This window comes from Phocoena sinus, chromosome 7 (assembly GCF_008692025.1).
Source record: "Phocoena sinus isolate mPhoSin1 chromosome 7, mPhoSin1.pri, whole genome shotgun sequence".
NCBI lineage: Eukaryota > Metazoa > Chordata > Mammalia > Artiodactyla > Phocoenidae > Phocoena > Phocoena sinus.
Genome location: NC_045769.1, coordinates 59,112,575 through 59,140,529, shown reverse-complemented (window position 1 = coordinate 59,140,529; position 27,955 = coordinate 59,112,575). Strand labels below are relative to the sequence as shown.

Here is a 27,955-nt window from a genome sequence, read left to right as displayed (position 1 = left end):
TCAGGGGGAGAAAAAAAAGGCACTAACCTGTGTTGTTTTAATCCGCTGAAATGACCCAGGTTCTCAAGTTCCCCCTCTGTCTTCTGGCCAGCTTCCTGTAAGTGTGGCATGTGACATTATACTTCCTTACTGCACCTTCTCTGACTCGTTCAAGGAGCCGTCAGAGGCATGTGATAAGACCATCTCCCTGCCTGCTTCACGCTGGGGTAATCCTGTGTCTGAAGAAATGCTGTGTCCTCGCAGGGGTCCCCAGCTGGCTTCAGGCATCCCTAGGGCTCAGGTAAAGAGGAGAGAAGCAAAGCGGGTGGGGAGCCGGGGACAGTAGTATCCGGGCTCCTGGCTCTTCTGACTCCACAAGGAGGGAGGGGGAGAAAGGGAGAGACAGAGACTCTTGGGCCCCAGGCTGCCCATCTTGGGGTAGGGGCGTCTGAGCTCACTGGGGCTTAGGCGCTGTCCTATCACCAGGACAGGCAGGCCTTGGTGCTACTGCCCTGGGAACTGCTGAGGAAGGGCGGCCGTGGTGCTGCACCCAGGGTGTCCCCAGGATGCTCTCTGGAGGGCACCAGCCCGGAGGAGCACACCCAGGGCCTGGCTCGTGGTTCTGCACCCTGCAGCGACAGGGGCCACTCACCCTGAGTTTCTGGGGACAGTCTCAAGTTCACATCCAGTCTAGCTAGTCCTGCTGACGGACTGTGTGCCCTAATTCTGGGCTCAGCAAACAAAGCCCCAGTACTTCCTGCCTCCCAGGGCTAAATAACTGGCACACACTTCCCCCCTGCTGGTCTCCAAACTATGCCAGCCTTTTGGTTTCCCCTGAAAGGGCTGACTTTGTCTTCCTGTGGGATGGTGGGGGGTTCCTGGTGGCACGTGAGCCCTGGCCACGGGGGACCCTGATGCTGGCCCGGCAAGAGCACCTGGGAGAGGCCTGGAGCGGGGAGGCCTGGAGAAGAGCTGAGGCAGGACCAAGCAAGAAGTCCAGGGCTGCCATTCTAGCTTACTTGTTCCTGTGGTCAGTACCCGCCTCTTTCCTTTTATAATTCCTCTAGCTCTCTGGAGGTCCAACACACTGGAATTTGTGGATGCAGGAAGTGGTACGTGGGAGTAAAACGATGTCCTGGACAGAGGGGAGTATTCTGCACTTTGTGCAACTTGACTCAGTGCAGAAACCCCAAAGTTGCTTCTATTTGGCTACGCTGGCGCAATTCTTTTTTTAAAAAATGCTTTTAAAGGCATTTTTCAGTTGTTTTTTAGGAAGGTAACCGTAGACAAGCTCACTGTTCCAAGTCTTGAAAATATTACCCTATAATTCCCTCAAAGAATTTTTCCATGTGAGTTTCTACCGAGTAAGGGAACGAACCCCGGGAGTCAGAGCTCTGGAGAACACTAAAACTCTGAAGTCTCACCACATAATTACATTTCTGGCTTTGAAAACATGCATAACTGTTTTTACCATTTTGACAGTTGATGGCTGGTTTTCTGATTGAACGGTACAGTTAGATTAGCCAGTTGAGTGAGTCAAGATGGCTGAAAGCACGGCATTCGCTTTAAAATAGGAATAATGGTAAAACTTTGCCATCTTGGAAAAACAAAATACTCCATCGATGATAAATAATAATGAGTCCATTTAAATTTATTTAGAAGTGTCACATTCTGGGCTAAGCTGCCAGTTCCATTTTTTTCAACTAAGCAGTTACATATGTTCTGCTTCAGCCATGCTCTGTGTGGAATTTTTAAAGGTCTCAACAAAATGCCTTATAACTTCCTCTTAAACTCTAGAATCTGGCCTCCTGTCCATGAATTTTTTTTTTCTTTCTGTTCAGGCATTAAAAGAATTTTAATAGACTTTATCTTTTAGAACAGTTGTAATTATAGAAAAATCAAGAAGATAGTAGGGTTCCCACACATTCTGTATCCAATCTCCCCACTATTAAAATCTTACATTTAATATGATAGATAATTGAGAAACCCAATATTGACACATTATTATCAACTAAAGGCCGTAGGTTATTTAGATTTCCTTAATTTTTTTCCCCAGTGTCCTTCGTCTGTTCCAGGATCCCATCCAGGACACCATATTACGTTTGGTCATCAAGTCTCCTTAGACTCCTCTTGGCTGTGACGGTTTCTTAGACTTCCCCTGGTTCTGATGACCTTGGCAGTTCTGAGTACTGGTTAGGTATTTTGTAGAATGTCCCACAATTGGGATCTTTCTCATGATACTGGGGTGATGGGCTGTTTGGAGGAAGACCACAGAGGTAAACTGCCATTTTAATCACATCAGATCAAGCACGTATACTATCAACATAATTTAATACCGTTGACGTTGGCCTTGATCACCCGAGGTAGTGTTTGTCAGGTTTCTCCACTGGAAGGTCGCTCCTTACCCGCTTCCATACCATACACTTCGGAAGGAAAAGCTTGAGGGTGGAGTATCTATATAAATTATTTTGAATTCTTCTTCACGCGAGATTTATCTCTTCTCCCCATTCAACAATGTTTTCAACTGTTTATTTACATCAGTATGGCCTCACAGGTATTCATTTTATACTTTGGGTTCTAATTCAACACTATTTTACTAATTTTGTTGTTCAAATTGTTCTACCTTTGACTGGTGAGACCTCTTTCAGTTGGCTCCTGTGCTCCTTTGACATTCTCCCACCAATATTTTGTTTCTTGGTTTTTGTTTTTGAGCATTTCATTATTTTCTGGCACTAAAATATGCTCCACGCTTATCACGTATAGTACTGACCCAACTGTCCATGGCTTATTTTGTCTTGACAAGAGAATAAAAGAAAATAAATCTATGGGCCTGAGAAAATTTAAATTTGCCTTCAATTGTCATTAGTTCTGCCCCATGTATTAGTGAACATTTTAAAATTTGTTTTTATAAAATTAGTCCTATCCTCTACCAGCAAGAAAACACCAAAACATCAACTGTGTGAAATTCTGCATTTCCTTAATTCCAAGATGCATGTTTGTGTCGATAGTGCTTTTTGCCTTCATATTCTAACATTTCTGGAACCAAAGTATACATTTAATACCATGTCCTTGCCCCCGCCTCCTCACCTGTCATAAAGTTGATGGTGTCTTACAGCTGATGGTGTCTTGGGAATGGAGGAAGTAGAGCAGTCGATTAATTCTTGTTTGGACCGTAGACGTCATTTAACTACCTTCACTGATATTTTTCCCCCACTGAACAAATATTTTGCCTAAAGTGGTTTGATGTGTAGCATCTGCAGATTTTTACCTACTCCCAGACACATTCTAACTTTACCTCAAACCACATATGCTCATCAAGCATTAAATTCTCTTCAGTTTTTTATGGGTTTACTATCTGATTCCTTTTATGTTTACCATGTCACTTTTTCAAGATCTCAGAATCCATCATCACGCCTGAGGAGTCTGATGCTGACACTAAACGGTTGCAAGAACGATGTCTCACTCTTACAGATGAGGACTAAAAGTGCTTACTGGTCAGAAGCAGATCAGGAAGGGCTCCTTGGTCCCCCCCTTTCCTACTTGGGGAAGCCATCTGATTACATAATGGCAAAACTGGTCATTTCTTTCTCTGTGGCCAGGAACTCATGAACTGCCGCTGCTTTGGGAGTGTCATGCTTTATAGACTTTTTTCTTTTAATGGACAGAGACTCGTTTACCTAATCACCACGGGCATATTTCAAGACAGTCACAGATAAAATGCCCAGTCTTTGCACCCAGGCAGATAGAACTTGGGTACTCTAAACATCATTATGTGTCCTACTCCTGTGTAAAATATACTAAGATCCTGACTGTGCCCTAACCATCTCACCAGCATCCAGAAGAGATTGGAAGAGATGCCACACTGACTTTTTTTTGGCAGTCCTTACCACATGCACGGAGTTGTCCCTTGGTATCTGCAGGGGATTGGTACCAGGACCCCCCCCCCACACACACACACCAAAATCCACAGATGCTCAAGTCCCTTACAGTCAGCCCTGTGTATCCGAGGTTCCACTTCGCTGGATACAGAGGGCCCAGTGTACTTCAATTCTCACAGCAACCCTTTGAGGTAGGTACTGTGATCCCCACTTCACAGATAAGTAGCCAAGTCAGAGGAGCTAAATAACCATCCAGAGGCCCTTGATAGGCTTGAAGCCAGAGACTCAGAGCCTAATGCTTCCCTTTGCTATAGATGGTTTACCATCTGTAACTCACAAACGGGCACTTTATTGAATACAGTCTTGTCCTCTAATTATTTTTTTGCACACGCTTTTCACCTCAGCCAAACCTAAGTGACAGTGAGGACAGGGACAGTGTCTTTTAGCCCATTAACTCAGATTTCCAGCCTCATTCCAGCAGCTTTCCTGTTAACTCTGAACTTTTGCCTAACTGCCAATCAAATTTTTTTTCTTATTGGTAAAAATTCACAATTTTTCTCATAAAGGTAAATAATATAACATCATAATTTCCCTCCCCCTACTTTGTTGTTTAATTTTGTTTTTCATTTATTAGCTTCTTAAATTTTAAGCTTATTTTCTTTTCAGTCCTTTAAATAAAAGGCTTAACTTTTTATCTAACTATATTTTTAGTACAATCCCCATAATTCAGCACACTGCATTTTCGTTGTTAATTTTAAAATAGTCTATAGTTGCAGTAGTGATTTCCTTTTTGATCCAAGAATCATTTAAAAGGACCATATCTTAGTTTCCAAGTGCTTGGATGAAGGTAGGGGCAGGAGCCATCCTGTGTAACTTTCAATGCTATGTTATTGTTATATGTCTAATTTTTGGTTAGTTTAAGTTTCTTTGTGGTGTAGTATTTCATCAATTTTTGAAAATGATCCATGGTCTTTTAAAAAAACTGTGTATACTTCCTATTTGTTGAGTTAGGTTAATAATAATAACTATGTTATTCAAATCTTCTGTTCCTACTTAATTTTATTTACTTGATAAAATTCTGAAAGTATTTTGTTAAAGTCTCCCACTATGATTATGGAAAAGTTTATTTACACTTTAAATTTTTAAATTTATTTATATTTTTATTTGCATTATTTTGCTTGTATTTTTAACAAATTTTACTTTAATTCAGTGCAATGAAACATAAAGTTTCATTGTTATTGAATCTTGTTTGATTTATATCTATTCTTTTATGTCTCATTCAATATTTCTTTTTACATTGAATCCCACACTTTTTAGAATTAATATTACTATCCCTATTTTTGTTTTGTTAGTTAGAATTCACCAACCTATCCCTTTATTTTCTGCCTTTCTGTGTAATTTTGGTATACAAAGATTCCTAAAGACAGCATTTAGCTGGATTATCTTTTTAATCAATCTGAGAGTCACTGATTTTAATATAGGAATTTAACCTAGTCACACTTATTGTTATATGTTTATCTTATGCTTGCTATTTTATCATATGGTTTTCTTCTTACTTTTTTTCCCTCTTTTCTTGACCTTTGCTGATAGACTATGGTTTTTATTATTGTAGCACCCCTAGCTCTGTGTGTGTGTTTTAATATCTAATGGTTTAGAAATCCTACCTATATTTTTTTCTAAAGATCAAATACATGTGACCTTTCTTGGTGAACACCAGAGAACTGCATAGTAGGACCCTGTTAATTGGTAAGGTCAGTCCATTGCTTTGGGAAATTTAATGGTAGATTCATGTTAGTAGCAATAACAGATTTTGTGTATATATGGGAATGACACTACATAGGTATTAGAAACCCTTCTAAAAGAGTATGTGACCAGATCTCCATTCACTTCCCTTCTCCCTTCCTACAACAAGGACTGGCTACTACAGCTTTCACAAATCTTGTGGATGAGTGTGGGGTAGAGGGGCAGTCAAGAACCTAGTGGTTGGGATACAGCCAGGAACATCATAAGGAATGCTTCTGCAAATTCTGGACTCTGAGACATACATGCACTTTGGAGATCTGTAGAAGTATCTGTAGAAGGGAGGCTGTCAGGGTGAGTTTCCTGCTACTTCACTTCCAGTCTCTAGAAGTCATCATCAGCTGAGAAATCTAATCTAGAATTAGGTAAGAGTGCAACAGTAAGATCGCAAGAATGTAAACATACTCTCTAAAGAGGTGAAGAATCCAAATGAGAAAATAAATGTTGCTAGACCTGCTTAGGAGGCTAGAATTCTGAGTTTCTTAATGTCTAGTTAAGAAAGCTCAGTTATCAACAAGAATCCACCTTTTTTTTTCCCCTAAAAATGAGGTGGTTTCCACTTTTTTAAAACTTTGATATAGGTGCAGGGGTGATGGAGAAAATTCTGGCCATAAAATACCTATGTATGTGTATTCTTTGTATGTGTTTCTATAAGTGCATGTGTTTGAATAAAGGTTAACATTAAAATTCCATATTTAATTTTTCATGGAGAATCCCAGTGGGAGGGAGGGAATAGGGATAAAGGTGAAGCAACTGTTTGAAGACCTGCCATTAACTCTCAATTTACTGGACTGAGATCCTGGTTTGGATCACAAAGAAGTGATTAAATACCTTAAAAGAGTGTTTCTGTTCTAACATATTTTAAAAATTAATTTAGCCACATAAAATTTTATGAAGTAAATCTTTTTTTAAGCATTCTCATAATACAAAAGGGGAGACTAAGGGATTCCAAGAGTTGAAGGGATTTGTTCAAACAAGTAAATAAGTAATAGAACTGGGATTTAAACCCAAAGCTTCTGACTACAAGTCCAGTGTCATTTCCAACATACACCAAAACTTCTGTTTCAGAGAAAGCTAAACCCATGCACACCACATGCATGTTTTGCAGAGAGAAATTGCAGCAAGGCACACCCTTGGCAGTCAGTGCTTCACCATGTAGGTCAAACAGTCCAGCCGGACCCCAGAGCAATTGTTTCTACACTGACCCTCAGGGGTTTGGGGAGCATTATGTCATGCCAAAGGCTTTCCTCATTAGCAGTCATGCAAAAAGACACCATGCACCACATTTCTGAGCACTTGGAACAGCTAAAAAGAAGATGAAAAGTCAAGAAAGTTCTCTTGATGATGCACCGCACTCTGGTACATTTGACTATGCCATTGTAATGTAATCTAAGCCAGAATCATCAAGCACTCTGGCCAGCTGTCTTTAAAGCCAGAGCCCTACCTGACAGAGTCATTCTTTGGCATACTACGGGACCTGAGGCCAACAACCAAACTGGCTGTTTCCAATTTCACACAGTTTAATTCCAAATAACTAGGCCCCTCACTCATCTTTGTTGTTGATCAAAACATTGAAAGCATATGACAAATTCCCTCGTTCAAAAAAAGACTGGCTAGGGGCACACAGAAAGCCTTGACATTCACCCAGGATGAGTTTTAAGAAGCCTCATAAACTCAGAACTCCAGAGGTTGTAGACAATATTGAGAACCAAGACCGTCTCACACATTTCTTGCTCCTTTCTTTTAGGCTGAATAGAGAAAAGAAGAATATAAGGCAATCTTACAATTCAGAAGTGAACCAAGGTTACTGGGAGAGATCATGAGTGGGTATTACGCAGATCTGTAGCCCTGATTCAGGATTTGTGTTTTTCTCACACGTATACATAACATGGGACCAAGAGAACAGCTAACTAATTGCCTGTTTTCACAATCTTCCTACTCAGATGCATCCCTCCCTTCCACATTTAAGAGCACATCGAATACGGTAGAATGGGTAAACAAGCTCATGTCATTCCTAAAAGGAAGGATTCTGGAATCAAACTACCTGGGTTCAAATCCCAGATCCATCACTTACTAATTGCAGTGAATTACTTTATTCTTTGGGTCCCAGTTTACTCATCTGTAATATGCAGATAACCTTCTGAGTATTGAGTGTGATGCTGCATTCAAAGAGCTTAGCCACTGCAGTGCATAAATGGTGGCTCCTGTTACTGTTAGTAGGTGGAAATTTTATTAGGAAATTCTACATTAGAATTTCTTACAAGAAATGCAATCAGGGACTTCCCTGGTGGCACAGTGGTTAAGAATCCACCTGCCAGTGCAGGGGACACGGATTCGAGCCCTGATCCGGGAAGATCCCACATGCCACGGAGCAACTAAGCCTGCGTGCCACAACTACTGAAGCCCACACGCCTAGAGCCCGTGCTCCACAACAAGAGAAGCCACCGCGATGAGAAGCCCACGCACCGCAACGAAGAGTAGCCCCTGCTCGCGGCATCTAGAGAAAGCCCGCACGAGGCAACGAAGACCCAATGCAGCCAAAAATAAATAAATAAATAAACAAATAAATAAATTTATTAAAAAAGAAAAAGAAATACAATCAGAGTGAGGCAATGGGCTTTACTTCTGAGGGTGCTGGGTAAACAGGAAATAAAAGATATTCAGAAATCAGAGGCAGTGGAGCTACAGGTCCTCCAGTCATTCTAGAGAGGCACAGTCCATCCAGGAAGTAGAACAGGAAATCCATCTGCATACCCTAACTTTGGAAGTGGTGTAGCATTTATGCTTCTAAATTTGGAAGAGATGGATGTATTTGTGTCTGATCAAAAAATTAGGAGGAAAATGGTTTGTGAATTATATCTCCATTAAGTTTTTTTGAATGATGAAGGGTTGCATAGCCAGTGAAAAACTGTGGATGAGATAGACAGAGAGGTTTAGCAGTGGCCATGAGTGTAGGGGGAGGGACAGATGGCTACACAGAATTTTGGAGAAATTGTTTATGTGGTGCAAACTGTAACACCTTTAAGCCATGCCTTTTAGAAAACCTTAGATGAAAGAGATACATTACTCTTCAAGGCTTTCTGGCTTTCTGATGTTTTCTTTGAATGAGACTCCAAGCAGGATCTGGACCATGTGGGGCCTCTAGATTTATTCAGGTTACAATTAGAGTGTGGGTCACATCCAGCTGAGCAACATCAAACCCAACCACATGTGTTTAACACATATTTTCTGGATTATGATTTGGATTTTGAAGTGGCTGCAGACAGGCTGAATTACATGATTCTATAAAAGAGGTAAACTTTCAAAAGATAAACATCTCTCAAGATTTTATTAATTACTCACAGTCATTCTGAATGAGTAACAATATATTTTATATATAATTACCTATTATTTTCTTCACCTAGAAATAACGTTGGTGCTCTGAGAGGTACCCAAAATAAAACAAGGTGCTATTTGCTAAATTACTGTTGCACATCTCTCAGTGATATGCTTACTGTACTGAAAGCAACATAGCAGCTACAACTTCCAAGGACAAACGTATGTACAAAAATGATCAAACATCTCTGCATCTAATAACATAAGTGTACTTATTTAAATATGTTTCCTGAACATTTTATATAAACTGCATTTTAACCTTAGGGGCACTGTGGATCATTAATAACACTGCTTAAAGTATAGGCAGAATAGGAGTTAATGGAATATTATGATGAACTGTTTTAATAAATTATACTTCCCTCTTTACTGGAAAATGAACACCATGAACTGCAATATTCATCAAAATACATTGACATTTTTAGTAACTAGACTTCATAAGTGTAAAGCCTTCCTAAGCAATAAGGAATATGCAGGGGGAAGATAAGCTGTAACAAGTAGTGTGCTACTAAATGTACAAATAAATGTATAAATTCAGGTTAAAAATAATTCATTTCGCTTGATTAAGGACAAAGATTTAGGGTTACAAAAACAAAAACAAATAAAGCAAGGCAACACCAACACAACCCTGGGTTGTCATTAATGATAGACTGTCTTGCAATCCAATTTGCTATCCAAACTGTAAAGAAAAAAAATCTAGGAACTCACGACCAAACTGTGCTAACGGCGCACAGACACATCTTAGGATTATGTTCCATATTCGCGCAGTTGCAATAACAGGCATATTTTACTTACAGAAATCCAACTCTTTATGCTTGAAGGAAAAAGAGAGAAAAAACAATATACACAGTGACAGCCATTTCACTCACCATTCCGCGCAATGAGTGCGCCCTGAGTCTCCTGAGATGAGGGATGTGAATCTGTGGTTGTCACGGGCATGCCACACTGGGTATAATGCCCATCTTCAAAAACACATATTTTTCACACACCAGGGCTCATAAATGGCAACCAGCCAGTTCATGTCAACCAAGGAGACAGTGATCAAGAGTAATTCCGAATAGAGTAAATTGCTACCTTAGCCACAACTGTAAACGTCACTGAACTGCACTGGACCAGATACTTCTTTATCTCAACGTGGTTCCCCATCCTGACAATGGCGGCTCAGAAGCTCTGCTGCTGCAGTGACTCCAAGGCTCAGTTATAAACCACCGTTCCTTCTGGACAGTCCCTCCCTCACGTTCTCCTTATGCCAAGCTGATGAAGGAAAGATTTGAGATGGATTTTAAAAAACCAACAACAACCTTTTACTGTTGTCCTGTACCTGTGATAGTTTCATGTCTCTCAAAAGGAGACGGGAAGTTTGGAACATTACTGGCCCTTTTAAAGGAAAAGAGGAGGCATACCCAGAGGTGAGTGACTGTCCTAACACATGAGAATGTGCTAATGACATGCTCCCCACCGCAGTCTGCTTTATCAGCCCTTACAAAAAGTCTGGAACAGTATGTAGCGAAACAAAGAAATTACTTTCCATCTCTCAGTACATCTCTGAAGTAAAGAGTGAAACTTAAGGCAAAAAGCACCTCAAGAGAGAGGTGTTCTGTCTCCTGTGATGCCAATCTTGGCCTTGGGCGAAGGTCAGCCCCTTCCTCCCTCCCTCCCTTCCTTCCTTCCTTCTTCCTCTCAACCCTCTCAGTAGAGTCTCACTCCTTCACTCCACTGGACCAGTCATCCCCTAGACCACTCCTTACCAGTCCATCTGGAGGTTAGGGGAAAGAAAGGGGCTTGGCACCTTGCAGGTGTTTACTGAATGAATGAACGATCACTGCCTCCCCAAAACACAGAGGAATTCCTCATTCTCAAATCCACAGTCCAGTTTACCAGTTTTATAAACGGTCCACTCTGTGTATGCACAAAGTATAAAAGCTTGAAAACGAAAAATGCTGATTCCAATTTTAAGTTAACCTGCCTAGTAATTTATAGATCTTAAGGTGAAACTGGATATAAAATTCCCTTTGTCCCTCTTTCTACAATCTCCTGTACTAGTGTTTCTTGGACCTTCTACTTTCACTGAATCATAACACCATCTCGACTGCTCTCCTTAGCAGTCAAAAAAAAAATGAAATCTCCTAGCTTTTCAGTTTTCTCTCTAGGATTAAACATAAACAGTACACCTCCTGACAGTATTTTTAACAGAGCGGTGTCCAAACAAGATAGAAAGTCTTTGACAAATAGAAAGCCACCAATCTATCTTCAGGCATACCTGTGCTAGTGATCTTTGTTCTGGTTCAAGGTGCCCATGGGCTCTCTTCAGAAGGATGGGCAGTGAGAAATGGCCAAGCAGGTGCCTGCCATGAGGACTCACGTGTGATGGCCACACAAGCACACTTGAGACTAGCACTACGGTGAACTTAACGTGTCTAGAGACAGCCTGGTTTACTGGCATTGCATTGTGCTGTGAATTCGCTACCCCTGATCTAGGAATATGCATTTTGACCCACAAGGAGCTGGCTTTCTCTGTTGCTGGCTGGGCTGAAAAGGCAGCGATTAGAAAAAATAAAGATTTCTCCACACAGCCTCTCAGAAGGGATCTGCCCTGTGATCTGCCATACCCTGATTTTCAAAATTCAGACTGAAATCAGACTTTTCATAAAAAGACCACTAAACTAACTCCAAATGTAAGTACTAAGACTGTTACTACGGTTCAGCTGTTTCTGAAGCACATGCTACCTCAGGCCCTAATAGCCTAATTCTCCTGTATATGCTCAGATTGCTTTGTAAATGCTCTTAATAGCACAAACTATTAGCGTTATCCATTTACCTAAAATAATTATGACATTAAGTGTTTATATGTATTAACAATGTTTTTCTTTAAAAAAAAAACAAAAACCAAACCCTAAGTGCTTTTTAATGCATTGCCTAATCCATCATCATTGAAGAAAGCTGTTATTTCTACTTTAGAGGTGGTGACACGGACTTACTGCTAAATGAAAAACAATAACATAGTCCTCTGAGCAAGCTCTAAAATTGCAGAAGAGCTTGGTTTGTCACCTATTACTGGGTCTCAGTTCAGTACATATCTATTAACTGATTAGCTCACTCTCCCATGTTTATCTTGTATGGAAAAAACCTAGCAATAATATGGTACATTTTGATGGGACCAGGTGGTTCTTACAGTCAAGATCTTATAAACACAATGATGTGATACTGTAACTACCCCAGCTATACAGCCAGCCCACCATGGTGGGTGAGTGCTCTAGTTATCTACTGCTGTGTAACAAATGAGCCCAAAACTCAGCTTTGTAAAACCACCATTTCATTAGCCTCATGGATTCTGTGGGTCAGGAATTTAGAAAGGTCATGATGAAGACAACTCGTCTCTGTTCCATATTATCTGTGGTCTTAGCTGGGATCATTGATAACTTGGGGGCGAGAAGGCTAGGGCTGGAGAATCCACTTCCTTGATGGTTTCTTCATTTATGTCTGATGCAAGGCTGGGAAGGCTAAAGGATGGGCTCACCAAGACTGTCCACCACAGCACTTACATCTAGTTAGACTTCTTGCTTGGTGGCTCAAGTCTCTGTGTTCCCAGTGAACACGGCAGAAGTACGGCCTTTTCTGACCTAGCCTTGAAAGTCACATAGGGCCACTTCTGTCTTACTCTCTTAGTAAAAGAAGTACAATCCCCTTCCCCCACCAGAGTCAAAGGAAGGGGACATAGACCCACCTCTCAATGGGAGAAGTGTCAACATATTTGCAGCCATGATTTCAAATACCTAGAGTGAGCCTTCAGTTTCCCGTTGTCTGGTGCACCAATATTTGGAACTTGAACTTTTATTGATCAGCATTTGTGTTTTCAGAATATCAACCATAAATGCCTGCAATTATATTTCTGGATAATCAGATTCTGAATTGCCATGGAGGCAATAAAATACCTACATGGATGTTAGGAAAATATTAATTTGGAAGAACAACAAAGTATACAACTGGTAGATTTGTTGGCCTGTATTACCTTTAATTTTATCAAAATTATTCTGTTGGGAAAAAATTTTTTTTCCCTATTTCCACTAAGGCTATAGAGCAATCAGATGCCCCAAGCTAAATTAAAACACCTAAGGAAACTTAGGGGAAACCAATTTAACTTTATAGAACTAACTATTCAGTTTGAGGTGGCAAATTCAAACTTCTATCAGAGCTGGGCAAGTAGAGAAGTAAAAGCCAATGGAAATACTGCGGACTGGGGTTAACTGGAGCACATGTGTCCTTTGCCTTAAGGTATCTGAATTTGATTTTTAAAAAATACTGCATTTTCCAGAAATGGCTCTTAGACCACAGCTTACGATCTTTGATTGAGATTACATGGTGGATATTTCTTAGGTTTACAGTTTTTGTTCTGGTTCTATTGGTCTATTTTGCACTCCTCTGAGACCAGAAAATAAACCCTCAATATATAATTATGTAGTTAATAAACATGTATTGAGCATTTACTATGTTCCAGACACTGAGCTAAGCTACTGACATTTGTTCCTTATTTAGTGCTCAACAGTCCTTTGGGGTATTACTGAACCCATTTTACAAATAAGGAAATGGTGCTTCAAGGAGGTTAATTAACCTGACAAAGGTGATAAAGCTCCTGAGTGGTACACAGTGGTTCACACCCAGACAGGTCTGACCCCGATACTTGTGCTCTTAGCCACTGCATGTTATAATATGGTGCTTTTGATGAATGTGGCTCCCCTAAACCACAGGTGAGTGGTGTCCAAGAAGGGGGCAAGCCTTGGTCAACACTTCTTTGGTTATAACCCATCCAGTTACTCTAATTTGGGGATAGAAATGGAAGTTTACCTGAGGCACTGAATATGCAGAGACAGTTCCTCCTACACAGAATACTGGAAGTTTAAGACTGTATAAGGTCACTGTACTCCAACACCCAGACCACGTCTCTCTGGACACGAGGAAAGAGATCTGGAGTCTCAGCCTTCTAGAAGATGGGCAGTGCCTCCACCATTGATCACCTGATAGAATCCCACCCACTAGCAAGGCACAACTCACGTATTTATCAAAGGAGCACAAGATACGGGATCATGGAAATTGGTATTTCTGTGCTCAACACCCTCTCTCGGCAGACCATCACATGATTTTCCTTTTAAAAAATCTATTTTGAAAAATCCCCTTTAAAAAAAGAAATCCTCCTCTATTTCCTAGAAAAGTCAAATAGAGTTCTCATACATCAAACATATGACAGAGGCAGTTTTTAATCATTTAAATTATTTATCCTTCATTGTTTAATGCTTTATACCACTCCTCAATGCATAATTTATTATACCATTTACGTTTATTAAAAATTGATCACAGGGACATGCTCTCTCCCCATCTTCTCAGGCTACAGATATTTTTCTGTCAAATAGCTTGAGAATAGACAATAATTTTTAAAAATTGACTTTAATGGTTTGTATGCATGTCCCTTTCTTAGGGTTCCTTTTCTTCCACAAAAGGACTAGAGGTTACCTTAGTGTATTAACTGCTCATTTCCCTTTTTCATATATTACAAGAAAGCTTATCTGAAGGCCCACTGAGGCTTTCAGGAAAAAGGCTTATTTTACTTTTCTAACTTTTAGAATGTAGATATGAAAAGGAGGCATGAAAGAACAAGATTCTAGAGTCTTCCATGACAGAGGTCATAGCTGTGGGGCTGCCTCTTTCTCTTTGCTTTTTCTATTCTGTTCAGTATTTCCTCCTCAGATGATTCATTTTCCTTGCCGTAACTGGTGTATTTTTTTTTTTTCTCTTCTCCTTTTCCCAATTTTGTCCTAAATCCCCTCACCTTTGCACTTCTCAACCCTATGACCTGAGTTGCTCTCTGTAAGCTGCCTACCTCAAATCCTATAACTCTCCATCACCAGTGTTTCCAACCCACTGCCCTCAAAGTGAAAGGTTCAAGAAGGTGCCATCCTTGGACACTCCTGCTTCAGACCTGGTCATTCTACTCTTCCCCGTGGGAGGAAAGGAGAGAAGCAGAAAGCAACACAGTGGGTGAGAGAGGTGGGGGAGGGAAGCAGAAGAAGCAGGTTCTAATAAGGTTCTCACAACATGTTAGTCTGAAAAAGGTTTGCAGTGGACTAAAACCCAAAGGAATCAAACTTGGTATATTCCAGTTGGCTCTCCTTGCTACTTCCAGCCCACCTCGATGGGATCCAACCCTGCCTCTCTTCCAGGGCTCCCTACTGGAGCAGATGAGACTATCACTGGCCGCCCAAGCCAAAAACCTGAAGGTAACCCTCGCCTCTTCCCTCTCATTCACTCCTATAACCAATCAACCGATTACCAAGACTTGCAGATTCTACTTCCTAGTATCTCTGGACTCGTCCCCTGAGCCATCCACCACTCTCCCCTGCCTGGCCCCAGAACAGTTTCTTGGGGTCTCCAGGCCCAGGTCCTTCCATTCTCCATAGCTTCCATGATGTAGCTATGATCTCTCTGAAAGGCAAATCTGCTTAAAATTCTCTTCCTGTCACAACTGAAATCAAGTCTAGTCCAAACTTGGCTTACCAGGCTCTCAATAAGTGAGGAGGCTCCTGCTTAGTTCTTGGGCTTTTTGTTTGAACCCGAGGTGTGACTCCTCCCCTCCCCGCACCGAACATACCCACGCAGCTCTACCCTCCACACTCCACTCGCTAGCCACACAAAACTTCTTCAGCTCCATGGAAGAGCCATATTTTCTCTTGTCTCTTGGCCAGGGAGCATGCTGTTCTTTTCCCAGCAGCCCTCTCAGCCATCTCCACAGGATGCCTCCTCTGTCTTTCCATGAAGTCCAGGTGTGCTCCCAGGGCCCCTAGCATTCCTCCCATCCCAGCACTCAGCGCTGGCATGGTAATTTTCTGATTCCTCATTCCCTGTGCTCCCCACAGACTAATAAACTCCATAAGGGCAGAGACAAGGCTTTGCTTCTTCACCATTGTATGCTCACTGCCTGGTGCATGACATGCACTTGGTAAGTGTCATGTGATTGAAGAATGACTGTGGGGTAGTCTGTTCTACTGCTGGCCTCCAATGAAGCATGCCTCCTGGTATTCACACCTTGTGTAGTCCCCTCCCCTTGAACTGGGCGGTACCTGTGACTTGATTTAAAAAAAAGAAAGTGAAGAACCTGCTAGTTCTGGGCCTGAGCCTTAAGAAGGCCTGGCAGCTTCTGCTTTTCTGATTCTAACTACCATGTAAAAAGTCCAGCAATCCTGCTGAAGAGACCATATAGAAAGACTACTTGGAGAGGCCACTTGGAAAGTGAAAGGTCCTGACATTTCCTGGAGAAAAAGAGAAGCCCAGCTCAGTCCTGCCGCAGCTAACCTGCCATCTGAATGCAGCCCCAGACTGACCACAGGCAAGAATGGCAGAAGAGCTGCCCAGCTGAGCCCAGCCCAGATTGCAGAATTGTAAGCAATTAAATGATTGTGTTTTTAAGCCACTAAGTTTTGGGGTGGTTTGTTACATACCAACACATAACTATAATAAATTCAATATATAAATAAAATGGAATACAAAAATCACAGAATAACTTTTATGCAAAGACAAGTCGACGTTCCTAAAAGGCAGATCTAAGAAAAGAGCAACAGCATTAAAAGGATATCGAGGGCTTCCCTGGTGGCGCAGTGGTTGAGAGTCCGCCTGCCAATGCAGGGGACGCGGGTTCGTGCCCCGGTCCAGGAGGATCCCACATGCCACAGAGCGGCTGAGCCTGCGCGCCCGAGGCCTGTGCTCCGCAATGGTAGACGCCACGGCAGTGAGAGGCCCGCGTACGGCAAAAAAAAAAAAAAAAAAAAAAAGGATATCGAGGAACTCATACCACCAGCTTCCGCCTAAAATACATCACAATTTTCCTCTGTCGTTTTCTTTGGTTTTAAGATATTTTCCAATGAAAAGATTTCCCTACTTTGTTTTCTTAAAGGATTCCTGGTCTGACATTAAAAATTAAGGAGTCCAACCAAGGATGCAATGTGAACATTAAGACACTAATGGAAACTAGCAGGTGACCAGCCCATCCTGCTGTTCCACTTCCTCTTACTTACCAGTAGGGTAGATCCAAAGCTGTGGATGAGGGCATGGGGGCTGCTGTGTTCAGGGCAGACTGGAACATTGTAGGGGCTCCTGGCTTAGCTGGACTGAGCATCAGATGTTCAGTTCAGTGTGAAAAGTCACCCAAAGAACAAAACGGCCAATTTTGACTAGAAACTAAAATGATCATCACAAGTAAAACAGACAGCTACCCATGACTTTAGCCCAGGCATCCAATCACTTACACAAACACATACACACACACACTATACTGATGTCCCATGGAGACAGCTGAGGCACTATTACATAATCCAGGATATGGCTAGATTCTTTTTAAAGACCCACGGAGATAGGCAGAATGAAGAGAAAGTGCTAAATTTACAGCGGTTTGGTGGAACTTTGGATTGATGCTTCTCATAATTACTTCTCTTTCAGAAAGAAAAAGGATCATCGTAAAAGAAACACGGTCTAAGCTAAGTATCTGTCTTTCACAAAAACCAAAAAACAGAATGTCAAAAATATTTTCTAACAGTTCATACTGGACTAATGCTTTGACGTTTCTGAATGATCTATAGAAGGTAAGATTATCAACGTATTTTTGAGAATATATCATGTCTTCTATTTTATCATTATTTTTGGCTGCATTGGGTCTTCATTGCTGCATGCGGGCTTTCTCTAGTTGTGGCAAGCAGGGGCTACTCTTCGTTGCGGTGTGTGGGCTTCTCATTGTGGTGGCTTCTCTTGTTGCGGAGCACGGGCTCTAGGCACACGGGCTTCAGTAGTTGTGGCTCACGGGCTCTAGAGCGCAGGCTCAGTAGTTGTGGCACATGGGCTTAGTTGCTCCGCCGCCTATGGGATCTTCCCGGATCAGGGCTCGAACCCGTGTCCCCCGCACTGGCAGGCGGATTCTTAACCACTGTACTACCAGGGAAGTCCTATCATGTCTTTTAAAACTATCTCCAATTAATAAATCTTATCTGGTGGAGACTGAAGAAGTAGATTTAAGAAAAATCTGGCAGTATGTATGCTGCATGTTTTGAAAGAGAAGGATCAGTTCCCAGTGTGTGCAAAGCTCCAGACTCTAGGCAAGAGTAACAGAACCTTAAGCATAAACATAAACCTTCAGCATTTATTACATGTCCTGTCAGTTGGTGAGACTGGGCATTTAAACGCTGCTGAGAGAGAGCAAAATCTAGACTTAAAAAATAGGAACTATTTCCTGCTCTTTTTTTTCTCCTAGATAGCGGGGCTCTGTGAATAGAAGCCACTTAGCTGCTCCCTGCAACCCAGCAACCTCAGAGAATGGAAAGCTTGTTCTCTAAATTTTCCTCTTTTGGGGGGTAACTTCTGGTGGAGGCACACACTTGTGCTTTGACTGTGGGGAGAGGACAGGATACGCAGGCCATGACAATAAGCCAAGCACCCCATTTTTACCTTCGAGGGAAGAGAAAAGGCTGGCATAACAGCAATAGCGTTTCTCAAGAGACGGGACCTGGGAGATTGTCATGGGGAAGCCAGTCATCTCAGATACAAGGAAATGAAGGGGTACCAAGCTTTGTGGTAGGGATGGGAACTCATTTTCCTTATGTGCCAGTTGCTAGGCTGGGCCTTTTCACATGATTTTATTTAGTATGTACTTAATGTGTTTATTGGGTGGGTGGATGAATGACGAAGGCAGGCAAGTCCTATCCAGAAAGGCCACAGGAGTCTGTGAATGGTACAGGTGGGACTGGGATTCCGCAGAGCAAGGTGGAAAAACAGGGTGGAGAGGTTTATAACTGAGCCTTGGGGATTAGGGGAGGGGGGCGGGAAGGAGGCAGTCAAACCTCCTAGCAAAGACCGTGTCCGTGCAGCTGACACAAGCCCCCAGATGTTTGACCAGGTGACCGAGAATCACGGTGAAGCTTATTAAATGCAACAAGTTCATGTACAGTGAAACTGTGCCGAACCCCACAAGCACTCTATACCCTAGAAAAGGGCAAAACAGTGTGAGGCACCTTGGAAAAGTGCAGGGTTGTTCAAGCCATGCTCTGTGCGGGTTGCGGGGACCCCCTCACAGAGCACCATGGAAGGCACATACACTCGACTTTACCCAGAAAAACTTCCTTTCTTCTTGAAAAAAATGAGTTCTCTGCTAAAAAACTCAAACAAAGTGAGAACTACTGGTGCAGCACAGAAACTCTTAGATAAGGATCCTGCAGACGTGAATGTGAGTTGCAGCCCTACCACTAACCAGCTGTGCGCCCTCAGACCAGCCATTTCGTCTCCTTGAGCCTCTGTTTCAATATCCGGACAACAAAGACGACACCTATCTTACACGGCCATTTTGAGGATCTAATGTGATAAATTATGTGAAAACACTTTCAAATTATTTCAGAGGTACAGGTTTTAGGGAACAAAAAAGGCTTTCTTTCTTTTTTAAAAATAAAGAAATTTCTCAGTAAGTCAACAGGCACTTTCCTTGGAGGCCATTTTCTATCTCCTGTGTATCGACAAAATCCATGGCTGTCTCGGAGGAAAAGCATTATTTAAAGAAGATAATTAGTGCTCAGCACAGTTTCACTGACACCCCCAGAGTAGACAAGATAAGGGGATCTTACTCTCAAAATCTCCCTCTGGGGTTTGGCAAATAAGCTGGTAGAAGAGCTGCTAAACTGACAGAAAATGGGTTAAAACCTTCAAGTTCCATGTTCATGGCTTCAAAGTGAGAACTTAGACCTTTGCTTGTGTTGGGAAGGCTGACGTGGGATCAGAGATTTAGAACTAGAAGGGACTCCCGGGTGATCAACCTCTATTTCACAGACAAGAAAACAGTGAGCGTGAATGGGAGGTGACTCATCCAAGTTCACAGTGACAACTGTGGGACTTGACCTTACATCCAGCAGTTTTCCACTGGAAGAAGTCTGACTAATGGCAGACTCCTGAAACCTGATGTCCCATCAATAACGTATCTGTGTAAAGTTAGTTCAACTTCCCGATAATCCGCTTGAACAGAATGCTCAGAAGGCATGCCAAGTGGTGGCATTTCTGCTGTGGCCCGGGGGTAGGGAGAACCACTTCCTGGTTTGCCCAGGACAGTCCACATTTATGCCTGTTGTCCCAGCATAATTATTAATTGTGCTCCCTCGCCTCTCACAAGTATCTGGATTTGGATGGAGAATTACAAAGCACTCTTTGTGCTTTTCTGGGAGAAAGAAAGGGACTCAGGGTAGAACTGCTCCCTGAGAGCTTGGTGTGGTGGTTTGGAACCAAGAGAGATGTGATAGTTGTCTTCAAATACTGACAGGTCTGTCTTATGTTAATAAAATTAGACCATTCTGTGGGGCTTCCCTGGTGGCGCAGTGGTTGAGAGTCTGCCTGCCGATGCAGGGGACACGGGTTCGTGCCCGGTCCGGGAAGATCCCACATGCCGCGGAGCGGCTGGACCCGTGAGCCATGGCCACTGAGCCTGCGCGTCCGGAGCCTGTGCTCTGCAACGGGAGAGGCCACAACAGTGAGAGGCCCGCGTACCGCAAAAAAAAAAAATAATAAATTTAAAAAAATAAATAAGAATTGTACTCTGAAGGGTCTCCAGAGCCAACCTGCCTGGGTTCAAATCCTGGTTCTGCCATTTACTAGCTCTGTGACCTTAACCAGGGTGTGCTTTAGTTTCTCCATCGGTAAAATAAGAATTCCATAGGGAGTGCTCCGTAATCACTTGCTCCTATTACTATTCCTGACTGTTACTTGGCAGGTGGTGGATGTGCCCAGAGTGGGGTTTTCACAGGTGGACGAGGAAAGGGCTGTTGGGCTCCTCCTGGAGAGGACAGTCAGCACTGGCTTGGCTGAGGTTGGAGGTGCCGCCCTAACTCGGTGAACTCAACGGGTCTGCTGACGGCTTGAGGCTGAGTGTGTCAGCAGGGGGCATCTGGTGTCCCCAGTGAGGGCAGCACTCTGGGCTGAGCACTCTGGAAAAGGACCTCGTTCAGGACTGTCAGGCGACTGGGAAGGAACAGCCATCCCCACTGCATGTGGCAGTGGAATGTAGTGGTTTAGAACATGGGGCTATCAGACCATCTGCTTTGAATCCTGGCTCAACCACATGCTAGCTGGGGACTCTGGAAAAGTTACTTAACCTCTCTGTGCCTCAGTTTCCTCCACTGTAGAATGGGCATGACAACAGTGCCAGTCTCAGAGGAGTGAGTGTGATACAAGTACAGCCCAGCACAGAGGAGTCTGTCCAAGGTCTCACAGCCCAGTCAGCACCTCGCTCTCTTCTCTGCCCAGCGCTCAGTCCAGCTCGGGGAAGACTGACTCACCCACCCTCTGAATCCCCAGGCACGGTTGGTCAATTGGTGCTGGGGCTGCAGAAGTGACGGGCCTGAACGCGGGCAGCGGGCATGGGAGGGCCAGAGCCGGGCCAGGGCGCGGTGGGCAGAGCTGAGGGCACCCTAACCAACAAGCAGGGGTGAGTCAGGGTGTGAGGCCACGAGCTCAGAGCTGGGTGGAGATGGGATGGAGGCAAGAGTGATTTTCTTGAAACACAGCAGGCGGCATCACTCGATGGGATAAAACCCTATTAGATTACAGTATGGTCCTTGTAGAGTACCTGGCCAGGCCTGCATCTCTGACTTCGTCCCGTCCCCCTCTCCTCACAGCCCTCCTTCTTTCCCTGGGACCTGTCCAGCTTGTTCTCACCTCAGGGCTTTTGCATTTGCCATTCCCTCTGCCTGATGCACACTTCTCCCCAGATCTTCACGTCTGGCTCCTTGTCATTCATATCTCAACTCTCATAAACTTCCCTTAACAGCTGTACCTCAAGTAGCATCCCTACCATTCCATCCCATCATCCTGTCAGCCTTGTTTCATAGCCCTTATCACTACTAATCTACCTAAGTAATTAACTAAGCATTAATTATTGAAGCATTCATTAATTTGTCTGAGTTACTTGTTTGCTGTTTCTCCCTCCTAGAACATACATTCCACAGAGACAGGGAGCCTGCCTTCTGCAAGCTTCAACAGTGAGCACTGAGCAAATGTTTGCTGAGTGAAGAGATGAAGCAAAAACAGGCTGCAGGGCTTCCCTGGTGGCGCAGTGGTTGAGAGTCCGCCTGCGATGCAGGGGACACGGGTTCGTGCCCCGGTCCTGGAAGATCCCACACTGGGCCCGTGAGCCATGGCCGCTGAGCCTGCGCATCCGGAGCCTGTGCTCCGCAACGGGAGAGGCCACAACAGTGAGAGGCCCACGTACCGCAAGAAAAAAAAACCAAAAAAAACCCACCAGGCTGCAGAGTAGTAAGGAGGTTTGGGGGTGACCAACCTGGAGAGGTGGGTTCAACTGTATTGCTCAGTGAGAGCCTGGGGTCTGGGTGGGTGTGTCTGTGGCTGCATTAGAGACAAGAGGTTGCCTGGGAAGGGGAAGGAATCCCCGGAGGGAACGGACAGATGAACTGAATGGTCTTCACCTTCTCAGCAGAGCAGGGAGTGGCATCACTCTGGCTGGCACAGGTACCTAACCTGGCCCCGAGTTAATACTGCACATGTGTGTGGCAGGAACAGGCCTGCACTCAGTAACTCTTCTCCTGGAGTGTGGTTTCAGGCCCTCAGCACCTAGCACACAAGAGGCAGGTCGGTTGACGTTTTCTGAATAGGGCTGAGGAGAATCTAGCACAGAGTCCTGCAGAGATGGGGCTTAAAATAAACATTCCTGATTATGGTTCTATAGAGCGGCAAAGTTTAGCTGCTTTAAAACAAGCAAGAATCCCATGGGGGAAAATCTATGTGTGGAATCACCACCCTATTCACAGCCAAGCAGAGCTAATCTGAGCGTCCTGAAACAGGGCAGCCAGGCATGTGAGGTTCCCGCAAGTGTTTCTATCTTCACGTCATGTTTGATTTCTGGCCCTCCAGAGCAGCAATCCCAGATGAAGCAAACCAGAGCCGTAAACATGCTCTCTGAAGGGAAAAAGACGGCTGCTTTGACCAGAAGGCTCTAAGCTGGAGACCCAGCAAGAACAACAAAAAAGAATGTGGCTCCTGCTAAGAGTCTTTCGGCATTCATCAGCCTACTGTCTTGATTTTGAGAGTTTTTTCCAGAAAGTTATCTGGAGGTGGTACCCTGGATTGTTATGAGAACATACGAGAACATCGATGCGACAGTTTTAACAAGCGTTAAACGTTTATAGAGCTCTAATTACTCGAATTTCATACCTAGGAAGAATATCACTGCTTTACAGATTAAATTTTAACGTTGGTGGGGGATTGGGCAGTAGAGAAGTTAGAGACAAAATGAAAGGGGAACAAAAAGCACTTCTCTATAAACATGTCCTTTTCAGTAACCTTCTTTCCCAGGAATTAAGGTCAAGGGTGAGAGAGAGGAGGAGGAAATAAGGGTCTTAGGAACATCTATGGGGACCAGGACCACAGATGAGACTTTCTGAATAAGGTCGTGCCCTAGAAAAAGTCACTCTCCTGACCTAAATTCAGGAGCAAATGCCCCGTGCCTCTGGTTTACAGGTGAAAGAGCTACCGTTCAACCACTACCAAAACCCCTGAAGAGTTCAGAAGAGAAAGGTAAGTAAAGGGTTGGGCAGAAAAGGAACTAATCGAACATTTTCCCCTTCAAAGCACTTGGCTAATGTTTGCCAATTCAACTTCACAGAGAACCTTGAAAGCAGCCATTAATAGTCCTTATCAACAGACCGGAGAGAAAGATTACCATAAATGTGGGAACAAAACTCTGGAATTTGCACTCCTCCCCAGCCTCCGGCCATAAGCTTCCAGAGGGGAAAGGCAGAGGCCTTCGGCTTCAGGGGAGAAGCAGTGAACTCAACCCTCATTTAGTTTTGATTTTATCTGTGGAATGCCCCAAACCCACTGGCACACCCCTGAGATAGCACAGATAGGCAAATTGCATGGGGGATTCCAGATGTGAAAGTGTACGTAGGTAAGAGAACGCACACAAGGTTTTTTTCTCTTTTTCCACTTTCCACTGCCGAGCTCCTCTGTTTTGGTTGAGCTCAGCGGCACAAGTGCCTTGGATAATCTAGAAATTGCTTCCATATGTGGGCACAGGAAAGAATGTACTCATTGGCTGCCTGAGAAGGAAGCTCTGGCAGCCTCTCTCCTGCCAGAAAACGTGTCTCGGGCTGCAGAGAGCCACAGGGTGTTTGAGCTGAGGGAGATCTGAGGAAGTATCTCCAAATCCCCACTCCCCCTCAATTTACCCATGAGGACTCTTGAGGCCCAGTGTCACACAGACAGGGACAGAGCTGGAGCTAGAACCTGGGGCGCCGGGACTGCCTTTCTTATTTTTAATGCTCTTTTGCATTTAGATTTGGTTTTATCCAAGAACGTTTTTTATCTTAAATAGGTGTAAATAACTAGGCAAATTATTAAACACAGACGGAGTTTGCTAGGTGTACCTGCCATCCTGTGAAGCCCCTCACGCATCCAAGGTCCCAAGCCCATATTCAAGCTCCAGGGACAAAGGGCTACCTATTCTTTGTGACTGGTTCCTAGTTCCCGGTCATCCCTAACTATTCTCTCTGGGGTCGGGTCATGTAAAACTTGAATGAATGTCTAAAATGGACAGCAGTCACCCCGAGGTTAAATTTGTCTACTTTTACGGGTGTCTCCTTAGTCCAAGCTCAAGTGAGGTGACCTCATTTGGATGGAAACCATCCTTATTCAAGTATTTTTCTCAGGTCACATGTCTTTCCCTCTCCTCTCCTCACACCCCTGCTTCCCTGCCTACTCCCCACTCCCCCACTCTTCGCCCCACAATTGCTTGAAAGAAGGACCTGTAGCTAATTCAGTGTAGCAGCAGGATGGCAGGTTGGGGTCTAGACCAACAGGCCCAGCTACATACTGAAGGCTGGCCCTAGGGGCTGGACCCTTACAGGAAGCTCAGCTCAGAGGGCGCCAGGGAACTCCTCCCACTGTACAGTGGCACCCACACTAGGGTCTCCATGGGTCCTGACCACTTCAGAGCCTTAATGCCCGGTTAGTGCTGGGTTGGTCCAGAACTTGAAACAAAGACTCCATTTAGGACCCGACAGAGAGTGGTCTGCAAGCATCTTCCTCTCTCCAGAAACCTACCACCCAGAACCTTGGGTGATTTAGGCCTGAATCACATCATCTTGAACTGCTTGACCCGAGTGGGCAGACGCAGCCGTTTCAGATGCGTAGGGGTGGAAAGTCAGTAGGCACTCCTGCCTGTGTTCCCTGCTTGGCCAGGGGCAACTTGCGCCTCACGGCTTTGACTTCTCACCTCCAGAGCAACTTGTCCCAAGACCCACCAATGAGTCGCCCACACCTACAAGTCAGGGCAGAAAAACCTCAACTTTTTAAAGGCTTGCTATGCGGAGGACCTGAAGCCTGGGTGGGGTTCAGCAGTTCTGCTCTTTAACCTCAACTTCTTGGGGTCTTTTTAAACTGTCCTGTCCCTTCTTATGCTCCATTATGAATCACGTGTCTTAAAGTGCCCTTCAAAAACGTTTTCTTAATATTACCATAGATAATTAGGATTATTACTAGTCTCATTGCAAGTATTAATTAGATAACATGGTCTTTCAATAAATATTTATTGAATACTTATTATATGTGAGACACAGAACTAGGGATGTAACACTGAATATACCCTTCCCTGTAACATGGCTCCTCCATTTAGGGAACTCGGAACGAAGGGACTTCAGCTGCCCTGTATCATCCTGTTTATGCTTCCATTTCACTATAAACCGTGTTGGATGGTGATGAGTGTACACTTAATCAACTGTGAGCACCCTTACAGAACAAGCAGGGTCTGTCTTATCTGCGCCAGGACAAGGCATCAGGGACACTCAGTGTTCTCTGTATGAGCAGAATTAAAACTCAGCTTCGTCTCCTCCCTTCCTTGGTCCTCCATCTCCATCACCATCTCACCAACTTCCAGCGATTGGAAGCGCGAGGAAAACCTCTTCAAGGACTACAAGGCCTGTTACTGGATCTCCTTCTGCAGAGATCTGCCAGAGCTACAACGAGAATTGGTTTCTACACGCCTGATACATTTCTGTTTAAATCAGTATTTTTCAAACTGCAAATTGTTGCCTATTCTCTGGCTGTCAAATCCATTTAATGGGTTACAACCAGCTGTTGCTTCTTTTTAAAAAATAGTAATAATATACTGCACATGGTAAGGATGGGAATTGTTTTATAAAGCTTTGTTTCTATTGTCAATCTATCTATCTATACTGGATCTCAAAGAAGAATACATTTCTTACTGTGGGTCACGGTCAAAAGAGGTTTTGAAACGCTAGTTTAGATAATGCTTCTTTACATGGAGTACTCACTGTTCACAGCGAGATTTCTTTTCAAATATCGCCCAGATGCCATCTGGCATCTGATATTGTGATCTGTCACATCTGTCATTCAAGGAATAAGGCACTCTAAGCATGCTTCTTTTTGCTGTTTTTTTAAAATTTAAACCACGTGTAGTCTCTTAAATTCCCAGACCCCAGAATCTTCACAGTACAAGGTTCCTGCCTGTGGCTTCTGTACTAGGACCGAGTTTAGTCGTGTGGCGCTCATGCCTTGGGCCCTTCTGAGGTACCTCATGGGGGGGAAAAGGAGGAACTCCCTGGGCTGACTTACTGAACAGGGTCAGTTAAAGCACACACTATCCTCTAGTTCCTCCTGGCAAGCAGGCCACTGCTGGTTTCATGAGAGTTCATCAGTTTACACTGGAGCTGGGATGGTAAGATCAGGAGAAGGTGGGTCTCACCTGCACCCACCCGAGCTGGCCCACAGCAGTCCCCTCCGTACCCCGCGACCACGCAGAGGGAGGGCCGGAAGCCACTTTCCCACTCTGCACACCATCCAGGCTTGAGGAGGGGGAGACGCAGCAACGAGGCAGCAGCCCGCATGTGCCAGGGAGGCAGGACGGGGGTGGCTGCTGCTCGCACAGCACAGCTCACCAAAACTGTCGTTCTGGACTTCCCTGGTGGCGCAGTGGTTGGGAGTCCGCCTGCCGATGCAGGGGACACAGGTTCGTGCCCCGGTCCGGGAGGATCCCACATGCCGCGGAGCGGCTGCGCCCGTGAGCCATGGCCGCTGAGCCTGCGCGTCCGGACCGCAACGGGAGAGGCCACGACAGTGAGAGGCCCGCGTACCACAAAACAAACAAACAAACAAACAAAAAAACTGTCGTTCTAACCAAGCCAAGGCACAGAGACCACAGAACTGGGCAGCACAACCTTCTAAATTTGAATCGTAGTTCTGCCTCTGGTTTCTTCCTTAATTCTATAACAGAAGGGTTCCGGGTCACATCAGAAAAACACGAAGATCCTGTTACCCTCTGACCAAGAGCAGTGACCTATGGATTTGAGGTTGGAAAGGCCCCTTAGGGCTCAGAGCAGCACACCTCCCTGAAAAGCTTCCCACATCGGATGGGGCTTGAGAATGGAGCGGGTTTTGTTTTACCTCCTGCTCTCTGGAGAGCTCTTCTATTCTGTCCTTCCCTGGGCTTGATGAGATGGCCAGATAAGCGGCCAGCGGGGCCTGAAGGAGTAAAGCAGCCCTGCCCCTTGGGGAGGGGACCTTTAGGGACTGCTGGTCCCAGGCTCTGCAGGCACTGTGGAGAATGCCCCTCGATTCCCCCCAGATGCTTCTGCTGAGGGTGGGATCACACTGACCAGGGCTGAAATCAGCCCTGACAATTTTACCTTACAGCCCACTTTGGGCTTATTTGGAGGCAGTACAGCCCAGAGGTGGGGAAAACAGCTCTGGATGCCCTTCCAGGCCTGGGTTTCTGTCTTTATGTGACCTCCTCTCCATTCTTGCCTGTGGGGATCCCTGGGTCATTGCTCTGCAGGTACGAAGGTGACCTGTAGTTGTCCCTGTCCGCAGAAATGGCTGTCGAGCCC

General features: G+C 44.3%; 1 protein-coding gene and 1 long non-coding RNA gene across 9 annotated transcripts in view; one reads left to right on the top strand and one right to left on the bottom strand.

Annotated features, from left to right (window-relative positions):
* WIPF1 (WAS/WASL interacting protein family member 1) overlaps positions 1–27,955 on the bottom strand; it is a 115,751-nt gene that overhangs the window by 71,870 nt on the left and 15,926 nt on the right. The window contains exon 1 of one of the 5 annotated variants that reach the window (XM_032637527.1): positions 28–155. The exons of 3 other annotated variants lie outside the window; for them this stretch is intronic. The gene's annotated coding sequence lies outside the window, so the exon portion shown is untranslated. Of the gene's footprint in view, positions 1–27; positions 156–27,955 lie in introns of those variants that run through there. One more of the 5 variants, XM_032637530.1, reaches the window with a different exon arrangement.
* On the top strand, positions 155–22,205 carry LOC116756685. 4 transcript variants are annotated; one of them, XR_004350735.1, is made up of 5 exons: positions 155–280; positions 9,827–10,438; positions 11,320–16,456; positions 17,511–17,653; positions 22,027–22,205. It is a non-coding gene; the product is annotated as an uncharacterized LOC116756685 (long non-coding RNA). The 4 variants fall into 4 exon arrangements; XR_004350736.1 differs by lacking the exon at positions 22,027–22,205 and having other exon boundaries at positions 11,320–15,298; positions 15,935–16,456; positions 17,511–17,810; XR_004350737.1 differs by lacking the exon at positions 22,027–22,205 and having other exon boundaries at positions 15,182–16,456; positions 17,511–17,810.